Here is an 18,315-nt window from a genome sequence, read left to right as displayed (position 1 = left end):
ATGGAGGGGAGGGTTACTGACAGATGTGTCAGGAGTAACTGGCTGCCAACCTGGGAGACATCCCAGGAGGTCTGAGGGAGCTCCAGGGATGCCTGGGTATTTCCCATCGGGGAGCCAATTGAGACTGTGCTCACTCAGCTGTCTGTTTCTGTTACTAGGTGCTAATTGAGTGGTGCTCACTCAACCATCTGTTTCTGTTACTGTATGCCAATTGAAAGGTGCTCACTCAGCAATCCATTTCTGTTACTAGGTGCCAAGTGAGAGTGTGCTCACTCAGTCATCTGTTTCTGTTACTGGGTGCAAAGTTAAGAGTGTGCTTACTCGGCTGTCTGATTGGGTACTGGTTGCAGTTATCGTAATTTATTGTATGTATATCTTGTTTGTTTCCCTGAATGTGACTCTGACAATGAGACAGACTATTAGCACTCCCCTGGTATGAGTCTTGTGATTTGGACTGAAATTAAGACTAGGATTCACAACCCGTCTGTAGATGTCAGAAAGAGATTTTGAAAAACTTTCTGCTCTAGGGAATGGCACGCTTTGGTGTTGGTTTAACACCAGAGGACACTCTTGATTTTATTGTGATTTCTGCCCTTAAATATGTTGTTTAGGCAGAGGGGACCAGGGTCTCAACCAAATCAAGTGCCATAGAATCTCATCTAAAAAAATTTAGCCAAGGACCCACCCCCATCCTTGTTGAAACCTTGAGTTCAGTGGAAAAAGCCAGACTCCTGAGACCTAACTCTCAGCCACTCAGAGAAAAAAAAATGAGATAAAAATAGTGGAGTCTGAACTGCAACCCTGGCTCCCACAAAGATATATCCAGAGATAGAAGAACCTCCACAATGGCATAACACCCTACCACCATATCCCCAACTCGTCCCCTCCCAGACCTCTCAACATGTCTTAGGTGCCGCTGGGGATGTGAGGGTGGGACCAGCAGCTGGAACCTGAGGCTGTTGAGCTCGGAACCTAGAGGGATAGACTGCACAGTGCTGCCTTTATATACTTATGGCCCTCCTCCATCAGAACCCAGACAACTGCAGTCCCTTTAGTACTGGCCATTTTCCTCTACTGATCCTATAATTTGAAGGCATATCATGCTCCCTTTTCTGAAAACCCCTCTAGCCATACTCATCTAATGTAATCTCTCATGTTCTCTCATCAGCCGACTAGGGATAACTGTCAACAGATTTTGAGCATTCTTTTCACCACAGAGGAGAAAGAAAAGATACTGCTGGAGGCAAGAAAGAACATGCTAGGGGTCAATGAATGGCTGTCACATCTTCTGAATGAAATAGATGCAGGCTTGCCTCTGACAAGTCCTGACTGGGACCCTAAAAGTCCTCACAGTAGGGGGCAGTTGACAGTTTTCCTCTGGGCTCTAGTAACAGGGCTGAAATTAGCTGGCAGGTGCCCCACTAATTTGGCCAAGGTAAGAGGGATCCTACAAGAGGAAAAGTAGCACCCAGCAGTGTTTTTTTTTTTTTTTGAGCGCCTCTTAGAACCATACAGGCCTTACACTCACTTTGACCCTACACCAGAGGGCCAGCAGGCAGCGATGGCCATGGCTTTCATTGGCCAGTCTGCTTCTGACATTAGAAGATTACAGTGTCTATAGAGTCTGCAAATATTATCTTTGAAAGATCTGGTTAAGGAGGCAGAGAAAGTGTACTATAAGAGAGAGACTGGAGAAGAAAAAAGAGAAAGAGAAAAGAGAGAGTCTGAAGAAAGATAAATTATACGAGATAGAAGGCTGTAAGAAATTTAACTAGGGTTTTAGATATAATTCCAGGTGATAAGGAATATTATAGAAAGGGAGGGGAAAGTAGGCAGACAGTGTACCTGGGCAATACAGCACCAAGAAGATCTCAAAACTCCAGAGGACCTTCGCAACCACCTCTAGATAAGGACCAATGTGCATACTCAAAAAAAAAAAAAAAGGACACTGGGCAAAAGATTGCTCCCCCCCAAATAGATATCAGTCCTCCCAAGGTCCTTAACCCAGAGGAAAATGACTAGGGCAGACGGGCCTTAGGCCCCCCTCCCCGAGCCTAGGGTAATCCTAACTGTGGAGGCGACCACAACATATTTCCTTGTTGATACCAGAGCAGAATTTTTAGTCCTGAAAGAGCCACTGGGGAAATTGAAGAACAAGAAAACTGTAGTAATAGTGGCTACTTGTCAGAATCCATACTCTTGGACCACTGACAATAAAGTTGATTTAAGAAGAAGCCAAGTAACTCATTACTTTCTCATCATTCCTGAATGCTCCACCCCATTGTTGGGGAGAGACTTACTATCAAAATAAAAGCCCACATAAGTTTCTTTTCAGAAAAAACTTCAGTCTCTTGGATTCCACTATCTCTATAATTTTAGCTTGAAAATCAGAAAACTAATATAGATAAAGTGAGCTCAAACCTGTTAGAGAAAAGTTCTAGAAGGGAACTGGTTAGAGAGATATCCTCAAGCCTGGTCAGAGAGTGCAGGTATAAAAATGACAAAAAGGGTGCCACCATCGTTGTGATACTCAAAGCTGGTGCGACTCCTATTGGGATATGATAATACCCCTTGAACAAAGAGGCCTTCAAGGGCATCAGACCTCACCTCAAAAGGCTCTTAGAACTGGGTGTTTTATTCCCTTGTCAGTCTTCCTGGAATACTCTGTTGCTAGCAGTTAAAATTCAGGCTTCACCCCGGGAAAGCAGCTAAGAGGTGACCCGCCAGGGGCATACTGGGCAATAAATTTTACTGACGTTAATCCAGCCAAGTACAGTAATAAATATTTATTATTTTTTAGACACTTTTTTCAGGGTGAATGGAAGCCTTCCACACTAAGAAGGAGACCACCAATGTCATGGTAAAGAAGATATTAGAGGAAATTTTCCCAATATTTGACATCCCTAAGGTAATTTCATCAGACAACATCCACTCCTTCGTTGCCCAGATAAGACAATTGCTTATAGACCCCAGATTTCAGGACAGGTAGAGCAGATAAATAGAACATTAAAGTAAACCTTAACTATATTGGCTTTAGAGACCAGCAGAAAAGATTGGACAACACTCCTAACCTTCGCCTTGTTCCCAGGGAAATTTATACTTACACCCTTTGAACTCCTCCATGGGAGACCTCATGAAGCAGGGAGAATGTTTGACCCTGGTGTTCCTTTTTCCCAACCCCTGCCAGCTCACTTGAAGGCCCTATAACTGATCAAAAAGAATTCCTGGGAATTGCTGAAAAAAAATCAAACACAGACACACACACACACACACACACACACACACACACAAACAAACAAACAATACATAGGTACCAGGAACCACAATGGGACCACATCAATTTCAAATAGAGCATCCTATCCTGGCCTGACACCACCTTTCTAACAACCATAAAACCAGATGAAAAGGACCCTAACTGGTGCTTGTGACAAGCTCTGCTGCTGTTCCTCCAGCCTGTGTCTGGCTCCCCCATATTGGCCCCACCGAGGTCCACTGGCCCAGCCCTTCTTGCACTAACTGGGCTTGGCTCAGGAACTGAACCTCCTCCCTCCATCCCACCTCTGGTGAGAAACTCTTTAGTCTCATTAAAGGGCTTCTGGGGCTCTCAATGTAACAAATTCTAAAGATGTGACTTCATGTTGGCTTTATTTGACAGCTGGGCCAGAGGTTTAATTTTCCTAGTTCTAATATTAGAACTATTTACTAGAAGGAGTGGGGTATGTGAGACCCTGTCTTATAGCATTTATCCCTGGAAGGAAGAGCCCCTGGACATTTCCCAACCTTTTTTTTTTCCCTTGATCTCTAAATAAACATCAGAAAGAAGCTCTTTGTATTCTATTGCCAGCAAAAGCCTTTTTGTTTCTGTGCCTTACAGCCAGAGATGCGATAATTGTAGGAAGACCTACAAGGATATGGATATAGAGAGGAGGTGCAGACTACTCCCCCACTACACCCCCACCTATAGCCAACTCTCCTCCCAACTTCTTCCAATTCCTCAGCTAGCTGTTAAAGTCCCGTAATGTTACTGCTCAGGGTCAAACTCCCCTGCCCTGCACGGCAGAAGGAGTTCCTCCTCAGCTACCTGATAATAAAACCTCTTGCAGTTTGCATTAGGTGTGGTTTTCTCTTGAGTCTTTGGGGTGCTGGGCAGCTCATCCTGGGACTTGAGTGGAGGCCCAGCTTTGGGGGTCTTACAGAGTCTTGGTGAAGTTGAGACTAGTTGTCTGAAAGAAGCAGAAACAAGAGGGAGCTGGAGCTACCTTGCCTGGAAGGGGTTTAGATCCACTGAGCTACATTGAAAGGATTTTCTCCAACCTGTTGAGCTGTCTGCTCTATTCTCCAGGTTCCCATTTTTGTGGACCATAGTGGGGTGGGCTTTGGTGGTACAGCTGTCCCTGAGTCATTTCTGCTCCTGTAAGTAATCCCTCACACATATTCCTGTAAGGAATCCCAGTAAAACTCATTCATCAACCAATTTGGAATTCAGCAACATTTATAACATAACCAGTTCTAATTCCACCACAGTTAATGCAATAGCCAACATTTGGCCTTAATTATTACAGATTGATTATTTTTGCTTGTTTATTGTGTATAAGAATAACTCAGTGAAATTCTCCCTTTCTCCCATATGGATTCAGTCCTTGAAATCCAGTTGCCAGGGAGCAAAAAAAGAAATTTGACTTGCTGAGCCTTCTTGCCAGCTCTGATTTTGCCAACGTTAATGCTTATAGCAGAAACATGGCCTAAAGTCAAAATATTTGTATTTATTTATTCAAATTCATTTGTTTATTTAATATATTTGTGTGTGCCTATTCTCAAGCCACAGTACACAGGGTTTTTGGGCATTGCAGTTTTTAGTGTCTTTTTTGGGGTTCTTTTTTTTTTTAAGGTTGTTTTAGAGTTTTAGGTTTTTTTTTTTTTCATTAGTTTGTTTTATATTTTGTTTCTTTGTTTCGTTTTGGCTTTTTAGTAAGACTTCTTGAGTTCTTTTTAGAATTTTAGATTTTTCTTTAGAGTTTGTAAAGTTTTAATTGAGGCTTTTAGGATTTTTTTTTTAAAGTTCTTTCATATAAAAAATGATTTTAGGGTTTCCTCAGTGTTTCAGGCAACTTTTTAAAGACATGTTGTTGTTGTTGTTGTTGTTGTTGTTGTTGTTGTTGTTGTTGTTGTTTGTTTTGTTCTTCTGTTTTGTTTTTTTGGTTTTTTTGCTTTTACAATTTTTAAGGTCTTTTTAGGTTTCTTGAGATTATGGGGAATTTTAGGGCATTTTAAAAGTGTTTTTAGAATTTTTTATGGTCTTTTTAGAGTTCCTTTTTTTTGTTGTTGTTGCTTTGTTTTGTTTTTTTGTTTTGTTTTGTTTGTTTGTTTAAGTATTTTCGGGTCTCCTTTTTGTGATGTCCAATGGCTTTAATCCCAGCATATGGCAGGCAGAGGCAGGCAGATTTCTGATTTCAAGGCCAGCCTTGTCTAAAAAGAGATTTCCAGGACAGGCAGAATTACACAGAGAAACACTGTCTTGAAAAACCATAAAAAGTAGCTAGATAGATAGATAGATAGATAGATAGATAGATAGATAGATAGATAGATAGATAGATAGATAGATAGATAGATAGATAGATAGGATACATAGATAGATAAGATAGGTAGGTAGGTAGGTATGTAGGTAGGTAGTTGATAGGTAGAAAGGTAGATAGGTAGATAGATAAATATAAAGTATTTTAGGCTATTTTAAAAGCTTTTTAGGTCTCTTTTAGTGTTTGCTTAAAGATTCTAAAGTGTTTTAGGGTTTTCTTTTTTAAGATTCTAGGAGTCTTTTAGGGAGTTTTAAGTATTTTAGAGTTTTTAGGATGGGGGGCTTGAATGACAGGGATTTTATGTAGGGTTTTAGTTTTTTGTGATTTAAAAATATTTCTGGATTTTTTGGGATTTTAGGGTTTTCTTGAGGTCTATATTTGGAGAGGGATGGATGTTTCTTGATTTCTTTTGAATTTTAAAGTATTTTAGGGTATTAGGATCTTTTAGGGCTTTTAAAGGATTTTAGGATTTTTTTTTTAATTTCTATTTTTTTAAAGCTTTTGTTTTGTTTGTTTGTTTGTCATTGTTTATTTTATTTTATTTTTTAGAAATTTGGTATAGTTTTTAGGGCTTTAGGTTCTTATTTTAGAAATATATATATATTTATATATATTTCTTTTCTTTTTTTGGTTTTCTTCATTTTTTTAAACTTTCAGTGTTTTTTGGGTCTTTTGCAATTTTTATATTTGCTTCTCACCATTTGTTTATGTCAGATTTTTACTGGCCTTATTGTTTCTGACCCGATCCTGTTCCTCCAACGAGCTGATTGTGAACTGGTTGTGGTGGAGCTTCCGGGAATCAAAGTTGTCGATGGTTGTGGGACTGGATCTGGAGCAGCGGCTCTGGCCCAGGCCGAGTTTTCGGCCAGAAGGAAAATGTATCTCTACTAGGGCAAGACAGATATGGTTTGCCTTCACTGGGCCCCTTGAGGTCCCAGGTAGGCACAGTATTGTGGCAAGCGGTATCTAAACTGTGAGCTTGGCTATGACAGACCTCCTAGTAGTCAAGATATCTCTGTATGTGGAAGGAGTTCTGGAGCACCAGCTCTGCTGCAGGGAAGAGTTGTGGCATCATGATAAAGTCTTATCCCTTTGGAATGATAAGACAAAAAACGCTTTCCTTCTACTAGTTGCCTTGTTAATAGTGGTTGCTCACAGCAATAATACAGCAATTGCTAACTCCCCTTTATTTTTATTATGATAAGTAATATATTAGGTTTTCTTTCTTTCTGCAAGAGAATACTATCACTCAACCTCACACATGCACGAAATTATATAAAAATGGCCTCAAACCCGTATGAGAGCAAAACTATGTTAATTACCTTATTCCAAATCTGTGTTAACTCACCTAACAAAACACTCTCCTTCCATCCATTTTCCTCCAAATGCCTTGATTTCAGCTACTGCTACAAACACACCAGTAGTGACCCACCTGACAGGTCGAAAAGCCTAGAAATGGTCCCGAGGCGAAAACTTCACGGAAACTCCTGTATTCATGGTAACCTGTATAATGAATGTTCCAATGTCCTTGCTTTAGTCGGTAAATGGATCTGTGTGCTTTCCCTTAATATTGCTTTCTTGTAAGTGCCTCTAAGGATTGATTTTGACATATTGCTAAGTTTGATACCTCACCTAGGAATTCCTGTCCTAGGCATTCCTTGAGCAAACTTTGGTCTTTGAATTCACCAAGGATGCTGCCTATTCAGTGACATTCAGATTTACCTCTAGTACTGTAAGAGAGATAATGAAAGAAATCAGGCATTACTATCTGTTCCACAGAGTTAGAATTCTCAGGGCAAACTACTACCATATGCAAGAATTTACTATTATCTAGGAATAAGAAAGGTTGTGTTATAAGAAGAAACCAGAATAGATAATTAGAACTATAGATAGTTGAGCTTCAAACATACACAGGAATTTGCAATGGCCTAGGGGCCCGGGGTACTATATGATAGACTAGAAGAGGAACTATTGCAAGGGCACAAAACCATTGCCTATGACTTCTAAGATTAAGCAAACCTTAGGGAAGGCTACTTTTGATCCCAGTTTTTAACATTGAATTTTATCCCAATTGGTCCCTGCGAGTTCTTTGTAGGCATTCCTCTATTTTGTGTAAAAGTCACTTATAAGACTATTGCTCTCTTTGAGACAAATTGCATTCAGATCCACACTCATTTGTGTCCTGTCTGTTTCTCAGCCTCTCTTCTTGGTAAATCCTTGCCCAGCTTTACTCAGAATCCAAGATATGCCCATGGAGCAAGGACCCAAGTGAGGTTTGTCTGTGGCAAGCTACCTTTCAGTTGACTAAAATTATATCATATATATACACTCCAGCTCTATTCAGGTACCCCAGGAGAAGGATCTCATTAGATTATGAGATCTCATTATGGATGGTTGTGAGCCACCTCGTAGTTACTGGGATTTGAAATCTGGACCTTCAGAAAAGCAGTCAGAGCGCTCAACCACTGAGCCATCTCACCGGCCCTATATACCACATTTCATCTATTAAGTTCATAATGGAAAAGAAACGGTTCCATTTCCTAGCTATTGTGAATATTGCAATAAACATGCATTGAAAATATATCAGATGTAGGATGTGGGATCTTTAAGTATTTGTCTTGGTGTGTGACAGCTAGACTATCTCATAAGTCTAGTTTTGAAAACCAGTGTACTAATTTACACAGTGCTGCCCATGTTTACATACCACCATGGATACATATGGGAGAGGAAGTAGTCAATTGATCCCTATTTGTAGAAAATGCAATCCTGTCCTTAATAGTTTCAACAGAAAACTTATATACAAACAGTTTCAGCAAATTGGAGTGATAAAAAGTCACATTAAAAAATCAACATATTTATATATGCCATCAATGAACTTGCTGAGAAAGAAATAAAGGAAGTAAAAGCCAATTCCTAATAACATTTTTTTTAAAAAATAATAGGGGCAGGGAAATAATTAAGGGGATATTGTGCTTGCCAGACAAATGTGAGGAAAAGAGTTCAGATAAACCAGTACCCAGTGTTGAGTGAGTGTGTCTGCTCACCTATACTCTGATCAGAGGAAGACTGGAAATCTTGGGTCAAGCTGCCTTGCTAGACAACCCAAACCCTGCTAAGTAAACAGAGTGAAAGTCATCAAATTACACACCTTTAACATGTGGTCTGTACATGCACATGCACACACATGAACATATCCTCTTACATATGTACAGCTTCATACATGAAAAAACATTATACATACATGCCATTAAGATCCACCTCCATTCTCCCTCATCCACTCTACAAACACACACACACACACACACACACACACAGAGAGAGAGAGAGAGAGAGAGAGAGAGAGAGAGAGAGAGAGAGAGAGAGAGAGAGAGAGAGGGAAGAGACAGAGACAGAGACAGAGAGACAGAGAAAGATAGACAGAGACAGAAAAACAGAAAGACAGAGACTGAGAGAAAGAGAGAAGGGATGAGGAGGAGTCATAAGAAGATAAATTGTAAGAAAACATTAAGACAGGACAAACAAGACAGTGTCTTACTGTTCCCACAAAACTCTGCTAGGAGAAATAGCATAAAAGCACAATGGTGTCATCAAGACAGCTCCAGTCATGAAAAAGAAAGTACACCAAGGGCCTATTAAACGTCCAAACCAATATTTTGTTTGACTGACTTCCAGTGTCAAGCTTTTAACATGCCAAATGTCAAAAGATATTAATTTAGTTTACAAAAAGACTTGGTCTTATGTCTTTCCTGGTCATTCAGTTGTTTGTTCATGTAAGAGAATAAACTTAAGAAAAGGAATATATTTTAAAACCTTTATTAAAGAATATTAATTACTGTGTTAAATGCTACAAACCTATTCAGTTATTTTCATTATTACATTTACAATGAATAAAAGTCATTTTATTTGAAGAACATTATAATGCTGTTATTTATAATGATATGTTTAAAAAACATATCCAATATTTAGAAAAATTCACAAAAAACTTTTCAAAACATAAGTCAAGTAATCACCTTCATAGATTTAATTTCAAAGTGAAAAATTGAACTTTCTTTTCAATATCACCATGCTTAAATCAAGCATTTCTCCATTTATAAACCACTACTCATTTTGCCTTTATAGATTATCTGAAAGAAACATAGGTACAGTAACTTAAATCCAGAAAGCTATTTTGTTCTGACATTAAGATTGCACAGCTAATTCTCAAAAGGTGTATATTATCTGAATCGATACATATAATTTCCTACCCATTTTACCATGCAGCAAGTTCTTCATGCCTAGCAGGATTGTTCTGTTACTTAAATTCAATGTTTTCAGAGATGGCAAAAGGCCAACTAGAAATTCAGATAAGCATAGTTAATACAGAATTAGCCAGGAATACAAGTTACCCCAGATTGTAGGAGAAGAGTGGATATTCTGACAGCAAATAGCTTTTAAATATAAACTCCTGAGATAAGTTGGAGTTAAAAAAAAAAAGAGAGGGGGTGGAAAAGCATTCAGGAATTCCAAGAAGAAAGAACTTATGGCATAGCAATGAGGCAATGGCACAAGGAAATAACTGGTTGATAGAAAGTGTCCCTGAATTTCTGAATGATGCAAGCCTTTATTGCTGCATAGCCAAAGGGAAACAGAAATCCTTCACAAAACTCAAAGAGAGGAGCCAAATAAACACCTTTCATCCAGCAAGATCAAAAACTGCTCATAGAAAACTGGCAAAGTGTACAAAACAGGCAAAACAAGTTTCTGTGTCAGTAAAGTAGGATCTTCACTTATAGCCTCAATTTTACACTTTCTCAGTGTACCAATTTCTATAAAACATGATCTCTCAATCAGCTTGACTAAGTGTTTAATAAATAATCCTGTGCAACTATATTCCAGCTGCATCATTGAACTCAAACTGAATGGTCCATGTGTTGCCACTGATGTGAGCCATTATCCTTTTGTGCTTCAGGAGAATTATATGACCTTCAACAAGCAATCCAAATATGACAATGAATAAGAACCCAACTTGCTAACTGTGACAGACAAAACAATTCTTTAAGGCCACTAGTGCTACATTCAGGAGTCCAACTTTGTCTGTGTTCTGAATCTAGTCAAAAACAGTTAAAATATTGGAAATAAAACTTGCATCTGTACTATAAATAGATTAGTTTTGCCCTTATTCTCTGAACAATAACATGTTAATTGCACAGTAATATTTCAGTAAGTATTAGTCATTCAGAGATGTCTTTCAGCATCCAGTTAGACTCACAGTTGTCACAAATTTATCTAGGAGAGGTCGTTTTTAAAATACAGAATAATATCTGTGATATCAATCCCATGCATTCTTTGCTCTATTCAAATACTATCACCTGTTCTTTCCCTAGCAAGTATGCCAGTGTTTGTCTATCCCCATAGCCTCTGAGGAGGAATTGTATGGATAAAACTTACCCATTCAGTTATGAGATGGAAACTGACATCACTGAAAATCTCACTGACTACCTCAGGTTATAGGGATCTATCCTGGTGTAAAATGGACTTGAGATCACAGTCTCCTAAGAACAACATGTCCATTATTTCATATCATGCTCTGACTTCAACAATTCCTTGTCATGACACCTTAGAGTGGGCACCAGACCAGGTAGCACTCTGAACCCTAAAGAAGAGGGTCCTCGGGTGTTGCGGCCGCCAGCAGCTCGCAACATGAATGGTTCAACTGAGAAGGCCACTCGAGCTGTAAGAGAGGAATCTAGACCGGGAGAAAGAAGAAATGGAGCTAAGACAAATTCATTCTGATCAAAGCTCAAATATTATTGTTGCGACACTAGTTATAAAGGAAGGGGGAGGGGACCCGACTCCCACCGAATAATCTCTGGTCCAGTAGAAAGGTGCACGTGTGTGGCTCTGCAGGTTCTAGCAGTGGGTGTGGCAGAACGAATGAGCAGGAAGCTCCACCCCTGAGCAAGCAGGTTTCAGGCTGGGGGAGGGGAGACTACATTTTCTCCCTTTTATTAACAAAACAAAAAAAAAAAAAAAAAAGAGAAAAAGCTGGCCTGAGGGGGAAAAATTATCTATGCTCAATAGTTCTGCCTGGAATCTAGGGCTGAAGAAAAAACTTGCTTCCCTGGGATTCTTTAACTTTTCTTATGGTAAACTGTATCTGGCTTAAGACTGTCCTTTCTTAGTAAACAACTAACTGAAAAGCCTGGAGCTGCAGGCTCTGACTTAATTATGCTAATTAGTACTTGGTAGGTAACTTTCTAGTTGACCTCCGCATTTTTGGATGATTGGTGGGAAACAGGGAGAAGGGGTTCGGCCAGCTCTGTAGTACAAGGCCAAATGGCTTTTTTATTTGGGTGGGAGGCAGTGAAGGGCTTGCCCTTTCAATAGTAAGTCTCCAATCTCTCTCCCCCCTATTAATTAAGTTAAAATAAGGCAGCGCTTAACTGAGGTGATCAAATGATTTTCTCATCCGTAGATGAGTGGGCTTTTAACCTTGGCTTGGGTGGACATTGACCCGATTCCTCCCCTGGGTACTGTTAAGACCCACACCTGTGGCTCTGGTATCTTTTGGGGAGGAGAGGCAGAGCCGAAAAATATTTTTGATTTTTAGCCAAAATTTGATACCAACCTCTTTCAAACCGGGTTTATCTCACAGGAAACTCAGAAATGGTCAAGCTGGATCTTCCCCTGCAGTGCTCTCTGCACCAAGCGATGCCTATACTGAATTTGTATGATCACAAACCAGTATGCACAGTTCTGAGTGCTGTGCAGCTCCTAGAGGAGAATTATCAACCTCAGATTTAGCAATGCCTAAGCAATAATTATGTCATTAGTAACATCACGATTTGTGGCTAAAATAGGAGCTGGAAGTCGTTTCTCCTCATCCCTGTTTTTTCCACAGCCTAAGGAGCTAAGGACACCTTGCAGTAACAGAAAGGGTTAAAAGCCAGAGGCCGGCTAAGGGACTAAGCCTGTCTATCAAAATAAAAACCAATCTTTATTAATATAGAAATATCTACTTTTCTAGCCCTCTTGGTAAACCTAATTTTTAACTCAGACTGAAGGCCACATGCTGGAATTGTCCTTGGAATGGAGATAACAGCTACCACCTGTGTGCTCTAGGGGGGCGGGGATGCACATCTGCTGCTCCGGCTCAAGAATGTTGATTTACCTGCTTGAAAGACAAAATCTCGACAGTGAGAAAGTAGGAAAGCAGAACTTCTTTTGGGGAAGTCCATGTACTTTATTCAAATGCAAATTGTAAAGCTGAGGCTAGTCTCCGGCCTCCTGTCAGGGAGCTGGCTCAGAGAGTAGCTGGAGAACAGCTTTGGGAGCTTTTGCTCTCAGCTGAATTTTAAGCACAAAAGGAATTTTAGTCTTTAGAATGAAACTTACCAGAAGAGTCAGAATCTGTGTTCATCTGACGAATTAATCTTTCTGGCAGCCACCGCGCTCCATCTTCATCTCGTGAAAAAAACACAAACTGAGCCCCTACCCCAAATTAGAACTGTATCTGGACCCTTCCATTCATTAGTCAGGGGGTCCTTCCATTTTACCAATGCATAAGAGTTAGAAGTAACTGGATGCCAGTGGTGATCCGCTGCAGACTGTCCTTTGATATCGGTGTGCAAGAAATTTAGGACAAATAAGGTGAAGGCAAGGTGGGCCTTTGGTGACCCTGGGGGATATAGCTGCCCCTCTTTTGTTTTAAAAAGCCAATTCTTTAAGGTTCGATGAGCACGTTCAACTATTACTTGTCCCATGGGGTTTGCTTGATGTCTGCACAAAGGCAGACATATTCCGCCAAATCTGTCTGTCCCTTATGCGGTTGAATCGCAGCTTGGCAAATTGTGTTAGCATTCTCATAAGCCAATTGCATAACGAAGGGACTTCCCGTGTCCGGACTTCCAAGGATTCTACCAGCTGAAATCAATAGCCTGTCCACAAAATCCTGATATGGTTCATCAGAACTCTGCCGAATGCTAGCTAAACTTCTACCAATCTCTCCTTTGACTGGCAACCTTCCCCAAGCTCGGCCAGCGGCCGTTGCAATTTGCGCATACACTGCAATGGGAAAATCAATCTGATTTGTCTGTCCCTCATATGGACCCTCTCCTAAAAGCATGTTGCTATCCCAGTCTGAATTACCAGCCTGAGCGTTAGAAGCAGCAGTTTTCTTACTGGCGCCTCGCCATTCAGAATCCCAAAGCAAAAAATCTCCTCCTGACAGGGTAGCCTTAGAAAGAGTCTTCCAATCTAATGGGGTTAAGCGTGACTCCACAACTGTATCCAGTAATGCTTGAGTGAATGGGGCTGAAGGGCCATATTGCACAACAGCCGCCTTTAACTCTTTTATCAACTTGAAATCCAAGGTCTGGTAATGTCTGGCCCTAGTATCTTGCTGATCAACTACCTTGACCACAGGAAAGGCTAGCGTATTAGACATATTCTGTCCTTTCCCACGAGCCTGACTCACAACCTTTTCTAGCGGCACCTGGTGAACTACAGAAGAGTTACTCTTCTCTGCTTCTGACATCTTTTTTAGTTCCCGAACCTCATTAGTCAGCCTCTGAAGCTTAATCTCAAACTCTAACTCGCTTAGTCCTGTATCCCTATGCGTGGCACCTCCCGAAGTGGGGACTATAGGTGGAGCAGAAGATTCACAAGAGGACCAATTCTCATTAAGGTAATGGGCAGCTCCTCTATCTGAGTGATTTTTGTTAAAAATCAGTTTCTCATCCGAGTTTCCACATTTATCAATTTTTGAGTTAAGAAGACCTTTTTCTGAGGAGGCCCTCTCTGACAGGCACTCCTCCTGAGATACCACATGCTCCGCCTGGGGGCAACTTAGCCCTGGGGAAGTGGCATCTTTTATTGCATCATTTACAAGCGCCCAGAGGCCTAGGGTAAAATTATCTGCCTGAGTGATTTTTAAGGCCTCACCAACTTTCTCCCAGGTTCCACAATCTACTGTTTCTTCTTCTTTGAACCATGGGCAACAGCTATCTATCTTACCTAAATTTTTTTTTTACTAATTGTACTTCAAGCCTTACTCCTCTGGCCTGAAACAACTCCTGAAAACTATGGGCCACCGCCTGATCCATGACTTTAAACCCTTTCTTCTTTCACCTAAGCAGCTTTCTAAAAAGCTGCGGCCAACCTGCCTGCTTCCGTTTCTAGTTCCGATTAACACGCTGCTGACCCAAGCAGAACCAGCGTTGGGTTAGCACTGATTCAAGCTTAATTCGTATCCTACCGCATCCTCAGCAACACTTTACAAAACTGAAATTTTAAGCTAGCGCTAGCATGTGTACCTGTCCGTTGCTCTGATGTCTGATACGAAGATCCTTTCCTGTGGAGCTCCACAGCAGCAGCGTTTCTCTTAGCATCTCTCTGCCGTTCTTCAGGTCTCTGTTCAGGCACCAAAATGTTGCGGCCGCCAGCATCTCGCAACATGAATGGTTCAACTGAGAAGGCCACTCGAGCTGTAAGAGAGGAATCTAGACGGGGCGAAAGAAGAAACGGAGCTAAAACAAATTCATTCTGATCAAAGCTCAAATTTTATTGTTGCGACACTAGTTATAAAGGAAGGGGGAGGGGACCCGACTCCCACCGAATAATCTCTGGTCCAGTGTGGCTCTGCAGGTTCTAGCAGTGGGTGTGGCAGAACGAATGAGGAGGAAGCTCCACCCCTGAGCAAGCAAGTTTCAGGCTGGGGGAGTGGAGACTACACTCGGGGTCCCTCCTCATTCAGAAACTTTGGATGATTGCCCTGCTACCTGAAGCAGAAATGCAAAGTGAGGCAGCCTAGGATTGGCCAGTGCAAGAACAAGGACAACCAATCTACAGGTTCCAGATTGGCCTGTGCAGGCAAGAGGATAGCAATTATCTAGGCGTGGGACAGGCCCGAGAAGGCATGAGGACAGCCGTTCTCAAAATTTGCTTGATTCCTGAGGCCACCGTTACTTATATTCTGTGTGATTTGCCTTACAATATGTCCAAAATTTTCAGGAGAGAGCATCACTCTCAAAGAATGCTGCTTCATTGTTTCTTTCTGCAAATCACCATTGGCAAGTACATTCCTTGCCCCTTTAAGGGTCAGTCGCCCATTTCATGTTTCTTGAACAATTTTCTTAATGATTAAATGACATGTGGAGAGATGGCAGCGAGCCTCAGCACAGACTTGACCCTATGACCACAGACCACAGGTTTCCCTGCTTCCAGAGCATGGTACTGCCTTCAGTGTCGCCCAAAGAATAGTGATACCCTCCCCCAATCGGGGAATAGCCTGGGACCCACTTCACTGACCCCCAGCTGTATTTAACACCTTAAGCCAACAGGGGAAGCATTTGACCAGCAGAGACCCGAGGGACTTTGTGCCTCCAGGGCTCCTTATACAGAAACGGCACAAGTTCAGGTGCCTAAAGCCCTATGAAGACCACACATTCAAAAAAATCTGATGCTCGTGTTGCAGAAGAGCTACAGAAACCCAAAGCTCTTATAAAGTGTTCAGCCATTAACATGACCCTGGGCCCTCTGAAGGAGCTAAAAGAGAACAAAAAAAAAATGGACAGTTATACTTTCTCTGATGTTTCCTGAGTTCATGAGTAACCCAATGAGGGTACCAGACAATCTGTTTTACCACCTTCAACCAGAAAATGAGTGGCCTCATCTGCTGTGTCCATGCATAGACAGGTGAAAAGAAGCCAGCCTATGTCCACTGGGTTTGAAGAACCTAAGGATTTTGACCAGTCGGGTGCCAGAGTGCCTGCAGCATCTTCCAAACACAGGGCTGGAGATACCAGTCACAAATTCAAATAAGATAACACAGTGCCTACGCCATCGTCTGCTGGACAACATGGACAGGTAATTTTTCCACACATTCAAGGTTCCCTACACCCTTCCCAATCTAACCAAGGAGATCTGGGATCTTCAAATTCTCAGGGCAGGTCCTTATGCACCAAAAAGGTTTGAGAACTAACGCAAAGTTTCCAAGACTCTATGGGACATTGGACATCTGCCCAGGCATCCCATAGACTTCCCACGTGTGCTTAAAAGAAATTCATAAATGCCTCCTCTTCCAGAAGGAGTTCAAAAGTTTGTTCCCTACCCTACATAACTGTATTCTTTCCAATTCTCCTCCAAAGCATTTTGGAGAAGAACTCTCTTGTCAAGCAACAGGCCCCATCAGACAAAGAGGGCTCCAAACCTTCTTCGCCTAACAGTAATGTCAGTGAAGTCTTATTATTCCCTAATGCATCAAGTCCCACCTCCTCTTCCCAGGAGAATTCAACATGTTTGACAGCTGCCAAGGCAGGGTAGAGAGATAAGTCCTCTCAAAATGACAGCCAAAGATGTTCCCTTTCTCCCCCAAAGTGCCATATGCAATCTGCTTCTAGAAAAATGAGTTTGAGAGCTGACCCTGCTGAACAAGGGGGTTTCAAAACTTCCCCCCATTAAACCAAGAGGGATTTCAAAGTCATTTATCATTATAAAATGGGCTCATGTCATCTCTTACAGTCCAAAGGGAATTAAATGCACAACATCCTAAGTGAGCCTCACACAGCTCATACCTGCCCAAGCAGAGAGAAAAAAATTCCACAAGGAGCTCAAGTATCTTTGCCATTCATGGAATTGCACTTGAGTGTTCCACACATACTCCAGATGTGGTAGAATCACTTAAGTCCTCCAAAGGGACTCTACTTTACTTCTGCACAAAGTGAACTAGAACCATAGGCAACTTCCCCAGGGGTTATGATAAATTCTCATTCTGTCAGGGGGCCAAGAAGATTATCCCCCTCTATGGAACAGATTCAAAGACAGTTCTTAAGTTTTCTCTACCACAGAAAGGAAGATTAACTCATTCTCCTGCTATGAAATGTGACACCAACATTGTCATTCTAGTAGAAGACTGAAAGATGCTCTGTCCAAACAATGGGTCTTCAGAAAGTCCTGATCTGATCAAGAATTATTCAGATATCTCTTATCAGCCAAAAGAGCCCTCTTGATTTGTCAGCAGGCCCCAAACACCTGAGAGACTATTCCAAAACACTTCCAGTGAGCTAAACAATTTCAATATTTGTCGTAGAATACACAACTAAGAGGATATCACCCTCTCAGCTGCCACTGGGGACACTAGAGGCTGTGAAGAATTCCCTATATATGTCCAAGTTTCCAGGATTTCCAAAACCTGTACAGGAGTCTCTTCATACTTCTCTATCACATAAAGGGACTGTAGGACAGGATAAATCTACAGAAGAGAGTTCTAGCCACAGTCCCATCTTTAGAAATGGCTCATGGATATGAGACATCTTCAAAAGATGTTCTAGGACAGATTCCATCTGTAAAGAAGGTTCTGGGTCCAATCCTATGTGAACATGGTGCTATCGGATGTGATTTGCACGCAAAAGAGTCTGTAGCATCCTGTACAGCCAAAGAAGGGAATTCCATGTATTCTACCTGTGCACAAGAATTCATATGACCTCCCCAAACTTCACAGGAGACTATGAGAACTTCTCTATCTCTCAAGAGGATCAGCCCTCTTCTCCAAATACACATTCTTATCCACCTGCACAAGGGCTGTTGGTCCTTCTCCATGCCTGCATAAGTCTCCATAATATATTCCAAATGCCTGAAAAATCTCTGGATTTTACTTCATCTTCCAAAGGGCCCTCGGAACCTGTTTGCCCATCAAGTAGTCTATGACACCTGAAATATCTACACAGAAGTTGTTATCCAATTCTCTAGCTGAAGAAAATTTTCT

This window comes from Mus musculus, chromosome Y, assembly GCF_000001635.26.
Source record: "Mus musculus strain C57BL/6J chromosome Y, GRCm38.p6 C57BL/6J".
In the NCBI taxonomy this organism is placed as follows: Eukaryota; Metazoa; Chordata; class Mammalia; order Rodentia; family Muridae; genus Mus; species Mus musculus.
Note: the sequence above shows the minus strand (reverse complement) of the source record.